The sequence below is a fragment of the Zootermopsis nevadensis genome, unplaced genomic scaffold (genome assembly GCF_977971745.1).
Source record: "Zootermopsis nevadensis isolate Lab colony 2312 unplaced genomic scaffold, Znev_1.0 Znev_ptg000214l, whole genome shotgun sequence".
Taxonomy (NCBI): Eukaryota; Metazoa; Arthropoda; class Insecta; order Blattodea; family Termopsidae; genus Zootermopsis; species Zootermopsis nevadensis.
The window spans coordinates 32,501-41,453 of record NW_028259345.1 but is presented as its reverse complement, the minus strand read 5'-3'; the positions used below and the strand labels follow the sequence as shown (position 1 = coordinate 41,453).

At 50.4% G+C, this 8,953-nt stretch overlaps 2 pseudogenes; both read left to right on the top strand.

Moving 5' to 3' along the window:
• LOC147870696 (large subunit ribosomal RNA) lies at window positions 1-1,083 on the top strand (annotated as a pseudogene; the record flags this gene model as incomplete).
• A 6,231-nt stretch (window positions 1,084-7,314) lies between these two features.
• Window positions 7,315-8,953, top strand: part of LOC147870695 (small subunit ribosomal RNA) — a 1,794-nt pseudogene continuing 155 nt past the window's right edge.

Here is an 8,953-nt window from a genome sequence, read left to right as displayed (position 1 = left end):
ATTCCCACTGTCCCTATCTACTATCTAGCGAAACCACAGCCAAGGGAACGGGCTTGGCGAAAACAGCGGGGAAAGAAGACCCTGTTGAGCTTGACTCTAGTCCGACTCTGTGAAGAGTCATGAGAGGTGTAGCATAAGTGGGAGGTTTCGGCCGCCAGTGAAATACCACTACTTTCATTGATTCTTTACTTATTCGGTAAGGCGAGAATTGAGCCGTAAGGCTCTTCCTTCTGGTGTTAACTTCGGTCACTCGGTGACTGGAGGACTCGCGCCGAAGACAGTGTCAGGCGGGGAGTTTGACTGGGGCGGTACATCTGTCAAATCGTAACGCAGGTGTCCTAAGGCTAGCTCAGAGAGGACGGAAACCTCTCGTAGAGCAAAAGGGCAAAAGCTCGCTTGATCTTGATTTCCAGTACGAATACAGACCGCGAAAGCGTGGCCTATCGATCCTTTTGAATTAGAAGGTTTCTAGCAAGAGGTGTCAGAAAAGTTACCACAGGGATAACTGGCTTGTGGCAGCCAAGCGTCCATAGCGACGTTGCTTTTTGATCCTTCGATGTCGGCTCTTCCTATCATTGCGAAGCAGAATTCGCCAAGCGTTGGATTGTTCACCCACCAATAGGGAACGTGAGCTGGGTTTAGACCGTCGTGAGACAGGTTAGTTTTACCCTACTGTTGACAAGTTATTGCGATAGTAATCCTGCTCAGTACGAGAGGAACCGCAGGTTCAGACATTTGGTTCATGTGCTTGGCCGATCGGCCAATGGTGCGAAGCTACCATCTGAGGGATTATGACTGAACGCCTCTAAGTCAGAATCCCGCCTAGTCAAGGCAATGATAAGTTTGCTCCCTGGTGTCGGGAGGCACATATATGTGATGGTAACGTCACAGCTTATGCCCTATTCGATGGCCTTGCCGAGCGAGGGAACACTCGTTCGGTTGCCAAAGCCGGATCACTCTGGTTCAATGTCAGGGCGCAAGATCACTTGCAGACGACTTGATTACTGGTCAAGGTGTTGTATCCAGTAGAGCAGCCTCCATACTGCGATCTGTTGAGACTTATCCTTAGATCGGGCGATTTGTTTCCCCCCTCCCAGTAGGTATAGATCGCGCTCGTTCATGGCTCAACTTACAATGGGCCTCTTGGGTTGGTACCTAGTTGCGGCTGTCCTGCAATGCCAAGCATTGGGAAATGCTAGACATGCCACCCCAGTGAAGGAGCCCTTCTATTCCAGGTAATTGCAGTGGCCTACGCGTCCTTTGCACTTGCCTAATTGCTGGGTACCGGAAATTTGAACGTGAACGAGAACGTGAATGTGAAGACGCAAAGTCTGCTATGTCGTCCTCTTATGTCGTCCTCTTATGTCGTCCTCATCTTATGTCGTCCTCTTATGTCGTCCTCTTATGTCGTCCTCCTCTTACGTCGTCCTCTTATGTCGTCCTCTTACGTCGTCCTCTTATGTCGTCCTCTTATGTCGTCCTCCTCTTATGTCGTCCTCTTATGTCGTCCTCATCTTATGCAGACTTGTGCGCGCCCCTCTTATTGAAAATGCCTAAGGGGGCGTTGTCATCAGCACCCCCCCCCCCCAGAATCGTGGGGAGTCCAGTCGCGCAATGAAGGACACAGTTTTTCTAGCCAGAGGACAGTTCTTAAGTGCCGGGTTCTTCACCTTTTGAGAGAGATGTTCGAAAAAATTTTAAAAATTGAAAAAAGTGGATTTTTGGCCATTTTTGGAACAGATCTTCGAAACAAGTTCGGACGTGACCACCCAGTGAAGAAACGGGCGCTTTGCAGGTAGAACGCGGTCGCATGCAGGTCGTCGGCCGGAAGATGGACTGTGAATACTGTGACTACTGCCTTGGCATAGACATTTATGAGTTAGAAAATGAATAAACTGGTGCGAATTGAATGTGGAATGAACAAGTGCACGACATGGCGAGATTGATGTGTTGTGAATGACGGAGTGACCTCGTGGTGGCAACCACCTGAACCGGACAGGTATGTATGTGAGGAACGTGTGCATCTTGCGTGGGACCGTAAGGCGGAGGATGAGATTACTGACCATTTCATAAGTTCATGTGTGAGGAGGGCGAAAGAGTTTTGTACGGCCAAACGATGGTGGAGAGAACAGATGAACGGCTCGAGGAACAGAGAGGAGCATGTCGACTACATTTGAGAGGAGCACGAGGAGTGAAAAAGTGAATATCGCTGAACACCTTCCATCCCTGGCGGCGCAGCGGTCATTGTCGTAGTTTCTTCACTTACTGTTTACATATCCGAAGAAGAAAAGACAACATGCAAGAGAACATAAGAGAGAGATATATGTGTCAGCTAATTCTAAGAGTGAGAAGAGAACGAGATGAGAACGTGAAGACTATTGCGTTGAGGCAGTTTTGATCCCTGTGCGCGCCGACCGATCCCGGACCGTGTGCGCGGTCATACGGTACACATCATGACATTGTACTGCTGATCGATGTCGTCGTCCTGGCTGTTGTAGTCTTCTATAGTGAGATCGCCTGTGCGAACCCTCTCCTTATCGGTGTAGTCGAGTAACGACGGCTCGGCTGGGCACGAGTCTGCACTGTTGGTCGTTCACTATTTTATGAGTAATGTGCTATTTAACAGTTTGCACCAGCCCTCGGATGTAATGAATTCCAGAAATGTGGCGATTCGCGAGCGTGCATACCCTGCTGTCTCATCGGCTGGCGCATGTTTACTGTCGAACCAGCGGTCCGACATCGCTGCCCAGTCGACGTTGCCGGGGTCGGGCCCGTTCACTCAGATGCGGCAAAGTGATCAACATATAGAAACTTCACTTGGTTATGACTTCTGAAAGTGCTCTATCTTACCGAGTCACGGTGAGTTTGTTCCGGCGTGACGTTCTGATGTGAGCAAGAATTGAAAATACGCGTTCGGCGGATCAGATGGACGCGCGTCACGAGCGACCTCAGAGTTGCCCCGAGTGCGACGCTCTTGGTCTCATCCACGAAAAGGCCCTTGTCCCCCCCCCCCCCTCATCAACCGCCTCCACGCTTCCATGTTCCCAATCGCATGGTGAGAAATCTTCAAGCCGGTTTCGCGCACACTTCTCAACAACGCCTCGAATTCCACCACAATCGGCAGTGCCAACATTGTTGTCTCGATCCCGCACGGCTCACTCCGACTCGCCTCGTGGACCTCCTCGGTGAATTTGTAGAAACATCGGCAAACGGGGTACTGCATGTCACCCAACACGGAGTCGAATGCATCATCGGAACAACTCGCAACCTCATACACCAATTTGTAGCTGAGAGGGTTGTAATCCTGCTGGCTTTCGAACGTCTTTTCGAGGGAGTTCACGAGACTGGTGATCGTGGCCCGGTGAGTAACAGCAACATCGTCTTCAAATTTGAAGTATGAGTAGAAGGTTAGCAACGGAGGCGTGCCGGTTTCCTCCCGGAATGGGTGATCAAGAAATGTCGCGAATGCATTTCCCACGCCGAAAGCCTCCTTACGCTTGGTGGTATCCTGAACAGTTTTCTTCAGGACTGCGCGCCTTTGCTCTGTGAACAACAACTCGGCCGCTTGGCTGTCTTCGTTGGACACCATGCCGTAGATCTTCTTCTTGCTCGCACCCGCTAGATCAATCATGAGGTCGGCCGTCTGCACCAGAGGGGTTGCGGTGTCGCGGTTCAGGGTGCGGAAGAAATAGTGACGGTCGGTGAAGCAGGGAGCGGGGGAGGGCTTCCTCGGCCAACTATCAACTCACATGAGAGCGCGGACGTCCGGGATCACCGATATGGAGATGTTTGCGACGCCCTGTTTGGCTCACCGTACAGAGCTCGCCATCAACGACACGTATAAGGTGAAACCGGCACGTGGCGTCGACGAGACAGGAGAGAGAGTTTTCCTCGCTGAACAACATCCTAAGGTAAGAAAAGGAAAAGAAACCCACGAGATTTTTTTCACTACTTGCAGAATCCGAACGTGTCTGCAGTCCCTGCTTCATTTTGATCTCACGGAGGATGTCCTTGCCTGGGAACTGCAGGGATTTCTGCCAGCGGGTGCGAATCCAAAAAGGAACGACTTCATGCGGCTTGAGGAGTGGCAAAAGGCAACTCTCCTGCACTACGGTTAGCGTGGCACAGGTGTTCGTGCTTGCATAGCTTCCGAACATAACCACATCAGAGTAATTTGCACATCTTGCCTAGGTTTCTCGTCTAATGGGGACGTGGAAGAGACATACGAAATGCGTGACTATTTTGTCGCCGCCTTCGGTGATCCCAGCGAGTTCGACCGAATGCAAGGGCGCGGCGGAACAACCTCACACAATCTAGGCCATCTAATTAGTGAGTGTCATTATATTTCCCAAAGCACCAGCGCCCAGGATTGCCCGGCTGGTGTCGAACTATAACTATCTTAAGGTATCCAAATGATAGGCCATCTAATAGTGAGTGTCATTATATTTCCCAAAGCACCAGCGCCAGGATTGCCCGGCTGGTGTCGAACTATAACTATCTTAAGGTATCCAAATGATAGGCCATCTAATTAGTGAGTGTCATTATATTTCCCAAAGCACCAGCGCCCAGGATTGCCCGGCTGGTGTCGAACTATGACTGTCTTAAGGTATCCAAATGATAGGCCATCTAATTAGTGAGTGTCATTATATTTCCCAAAGCACCAGCGCCCAGGATTGCCCGGCTGGTGTCGAACTATAACTATCTTAAGGTATCCAAATGATAGGCCATCTAATTAGTGAGTGTCATTATATTTCCCAAAGCACCAGCGCCCAGGATTGCCCGGCTGGTGTCGAACTATGACTGTCTTAAGGTATCCAAATGATAGGCCATCTAATTAGTGAGTGTCATTATATTTCCCAAAGCACCAGCGCCCAGGATTGCCCGGCTGGTGTCGAACTATAACTATCTTAAGGTATCCAAATGATAGGCCATCTAATTAGTGAGTGTCATTATATTTCCCAAAGCACCAGCGCCCAGGATTGCCCGGCTGGTGTCGAACTATGACTGTCTTTAAGGTATCCAAATGATAGGCCATCTAATTAGTGAGTGTCATTATATTTCCCAAAGCACCAGCGCCCAGGATTGCCCGGCTGGTGTCGAACTATGACTGTCTTAAGGTATCCAAATGATAGGCCATCTAATTAGTGAGTGTCATTATATTTCCCAAAGCACCAGCGCCCAGGATTGCCCGGCTGGTGTCGAACTATAACTATCTTAAGGTATCCAAATGATAGGCCATCTAATTAGTGAGTGTCATTATATTTCCCAAAGCACCAGCGCCCAGGATTGCCCGGCTGGTGTCGAACTATAACTATCTTAAGGTATCCAAATGATAGGCCATCTAATTAGTGAGTGTCATTATATTTCCCAAAGCACCAGCGCCCAGGATTGCCCGGCTGGTGTCGAACTATGACTGTCTTAAGGTATCCAAATGATAGGCCATCTAATTAGTGAGTGTCATTATATTTCCCAAAGCACCAGCGCCCAGGATTGCCCGGCTGGTGTCGAACTATAACTATCTTAAGGTATCCAAATGATAGGCCATCTAATTAGTGAGTGTCATTATATTTCCCAAAGCACCAGCGCCCAGGATTGCCCGGCTGGTGTCGAACTATGACTGTCTTAAGTATCCAAATGATAGGCCATCTAATTAGTGAGTGTCATTATATTTCCCAAAGCACCAGCGCCCAGGATTGCCCGGCTGGTGTCGAACTATAACTATCTTAAGGTATCCAAATGATAGGCCATCTAATTAGTGAGTGTCATTATATTTCCCAAAGCACCAGCGCCCAGGATTGCCCGGCTGGTGTCGAACTATGACTGTCTTAAGGTATCCAAATGATAGGCCATCTAATTAGTGAGTGTCATTATATTTCCCAAAGCACCAGCGCCCAGGATTGCCCGGCTGGTGTCGAACTATGACTGTCTTAAGGTATCCAAATGATAGGCCATCTAATTAGTGAGTGTCATTATATTTCCCAAAGCACCAGCGCCCAGGATTGCCCGGCTGGTGTCGAACTATAACTATCTTAAGGTATCCAAATGATAGGCCATCTAATTAGTGAGTGTCATTATATTTCCCAAAGCACCAGCGCCCAGGATTGCCCGGCTGGTGTCGAACTATAACTATCTTAAGGTATCCAAATGATAGGCCATCTAATTAGTGAGTGTCATTATATTTCCCAAAGCACCAGCGCCCAGGATTGCCCGGCTGGTGTCGAACTATGACTGTCTTAAGGTATCCAAATGATAGGCCATCTAATTACTGGTGTCTGTGACATTGTGTAACTATGCCTTCTCTTCCAAGCGAGCCAGTCGTGCGTGCCGGCCTGTGCGTGCGGACCTGTGCGTCCCAACCAGGGGTGTCCACGGCCGGCCCCAGAGGGCGGCCGGCCGGCCGCTGCCCTTTTATCGGCCGTGACCGGCCGGCCGTCACACCTCTCCCGGCCGTGACCGGCCGGCCGCCACCCCCAACCGGCCGCGGCCGGCCGGCCGGCACCCTTTACCGGCCGGTGCCGGCCTCTAATCGATAATAGAAAAAAGACGCGTTTACAAGCAGAGGAATGTTGGGGAGGGTTTCTGCAACGATGGAGAACGTGTTGCAAGGAGGTCTTGAGGCGCTAATCCTTAGGCGCGCATGTTTTGACGTCTATTGAGGTCGTCTGGCAGACATCCAAATGAGTAAACACGAGCGGTCACCTCCACCGGCCGTGACCGGCCGGCCGCCACCTCCTAGCGGCCGTGTCCGGCCGGCAGTCAACCCCCTCCCGGCCGCGGTCGGCTGGCCGGCCGGCCGGCCGGGCAGCCGGCCGCGGCCGGCCGTGGACACCCTGGTGCCAACCCGAGCCCCTGTCGAACCTGAGCCCCAGATGAAGATGAAGATGAAGATGACGATGAAGACGAGGTAAAAAACACGTGGTAAAAAAGCCGCGACATGTGAAGGAGAGTGGGAAAAACTGTGAAAGTAAAATTTGTAATTTTGAAAAAAAAAATTTTCACTAAAAAAAACTCTCTCGGATCAAACTTATTTGGTGGCTGCGATTCGTTCTTAGGAACAGATCCTATCAGCCAAGATTAGTTCTCAACTGCTCCGAAAGGACCGGTTCTGAGCGACCGTTGGCGGCTAGCGTTTCGGCGTTGGCTGCTGACACTATTCGGCGTGCGCTGAGTTAGAGCAACGTTATGTGCCAGTTCAAAGCGTGAGAGAGGCTTTGTGAACGTGGACAAAGATATTCGAACGACTTTCGAGTCGAACGACTGACTTGCTTGTCAATGCGCTCCCGCTTGGGGCGTGTGTGGACGTGTAAGATCGGTTACCTGGTTGATCCTGCCAGGGGTCATATGCTCAGTTAAAAGATTAAGCCATGCACGTGCATGTACAGCTACTATATGGTGAAACCGCGAATGGCTCATTACAACAGCTATAATTTACTTGATGTAGACAATCCTACTTGGATAACTGTGGTAATTCTAGAGCTAATACATGCAGCAAAACTCAGACCTTACGGGACGAGTGCATTTATTAGATCAAAACCAATCGGTTTCGGCCGTTTGTTGTTGACTCTGAATAACTCAGCTGATCGCATGGTCTTGTACCGGCGACGTGTCTTTCAAGTGTCTGCCTTATCAACTTTCGATGGTAGTTTATGTGCCTACCATGGTTGCAACGGGTAACGGAAAATTAGGGTTTGATTCCGGAGAGGGGGCCTGAGAAACGGCCACCACATCTAAGGAAGGCAGCAGGCGCGCAAATTACCCACTCTCGGCACGAGGAGGTAGTGACTAACAATAACGAGACCGTTCTCATTGAGGCCGGTTATCGGAATGGGTACAATTTAAACCCTTTAACGAGGATCTATGAGAGGGCAAGTCTGGTGCCAGCAGCCGCGGTAATTCCAGCTCTCAAGGTGTATATCCCTATTGCTGCGGTTAAAAAGCTCGTAGTTGGATCTGCGCCTCAGGACTCGGTCCGCCCTCTGGGCGTGAACTGAGCTCCTAGGCAAATACTGCTGGTTTTCCGTCGGTAGCCTTCACTGGTGGCCGGCGGTGGCTAGCGAGTTTACCTTGAGTAAATCAGATTGCTCAAAAAAGGCGTTTCGCCTGAATGTTTGTGCATGGAATAATGGAAAAGGACTTCGGTTCTATTTTATTGGTTTTCTGAACTGAGATAATGGTTAAGAGGGACAGACGGGGGCATTCGTATCGCTGCGTGAGAGGTGAAATTCTTGGACCGCAGCGGGACGCCCTACAGCGAAAGCATTTGCCAAGAATGTCTTCATTAATCAAGAACGAAAGTCAGAGGATCGAAGGCGATTAGATACCGCCCTAGTTCTGACCGTAAACGATGCCAACTAGCGATCTGCCGGTGGTAATTACGCCCTGGCAGGGAGCTTCCCGGAAACGAAAGTCTTCCGGTTCCGGGGGAAGTATGGTTGCAAAGCTGAAACTTAAAGGAATTGACGGAAGGGCACCACCAGGAGTGGAGCCTGCGGCTTAATTTGACTCAACACGGGAAAACTCACCCGGCCCGGACACCGTGAGGATTGACAGATTGAGAGCTCTTTCTTGATTCGGTGGTTGGTGGTGCATGGCCGTTCTTAGTTGGTGGAGCGATTTGTCTGGTTTATTCCGATAACGAGCGAGACTCTAGCCTACTAACTAGTTCCTGGATAGTTCAGTCCAGGCGACTTCTTAGAGGGACAGGCGGTGTTCAGCCGCACGAAATTGAGCAATAACAGGTCTGTGATGCCCTTAGATGTCCGGGGCTGCACGCGCGCTACACTGGGGGAATCAGCGTGCTCTTCCTGCATCGAAAGGTGCGGGTAAACCCTTGAAAATCCCCCGTGATCGGGATAGGGAATTGCAATTATTTCCCTTGAACGAGGAATTCCCAGTAAGTGTGAGTCATCAGCTCACGTTGATTACGTCCCTGCCCTTTGTACACACCGCCCGT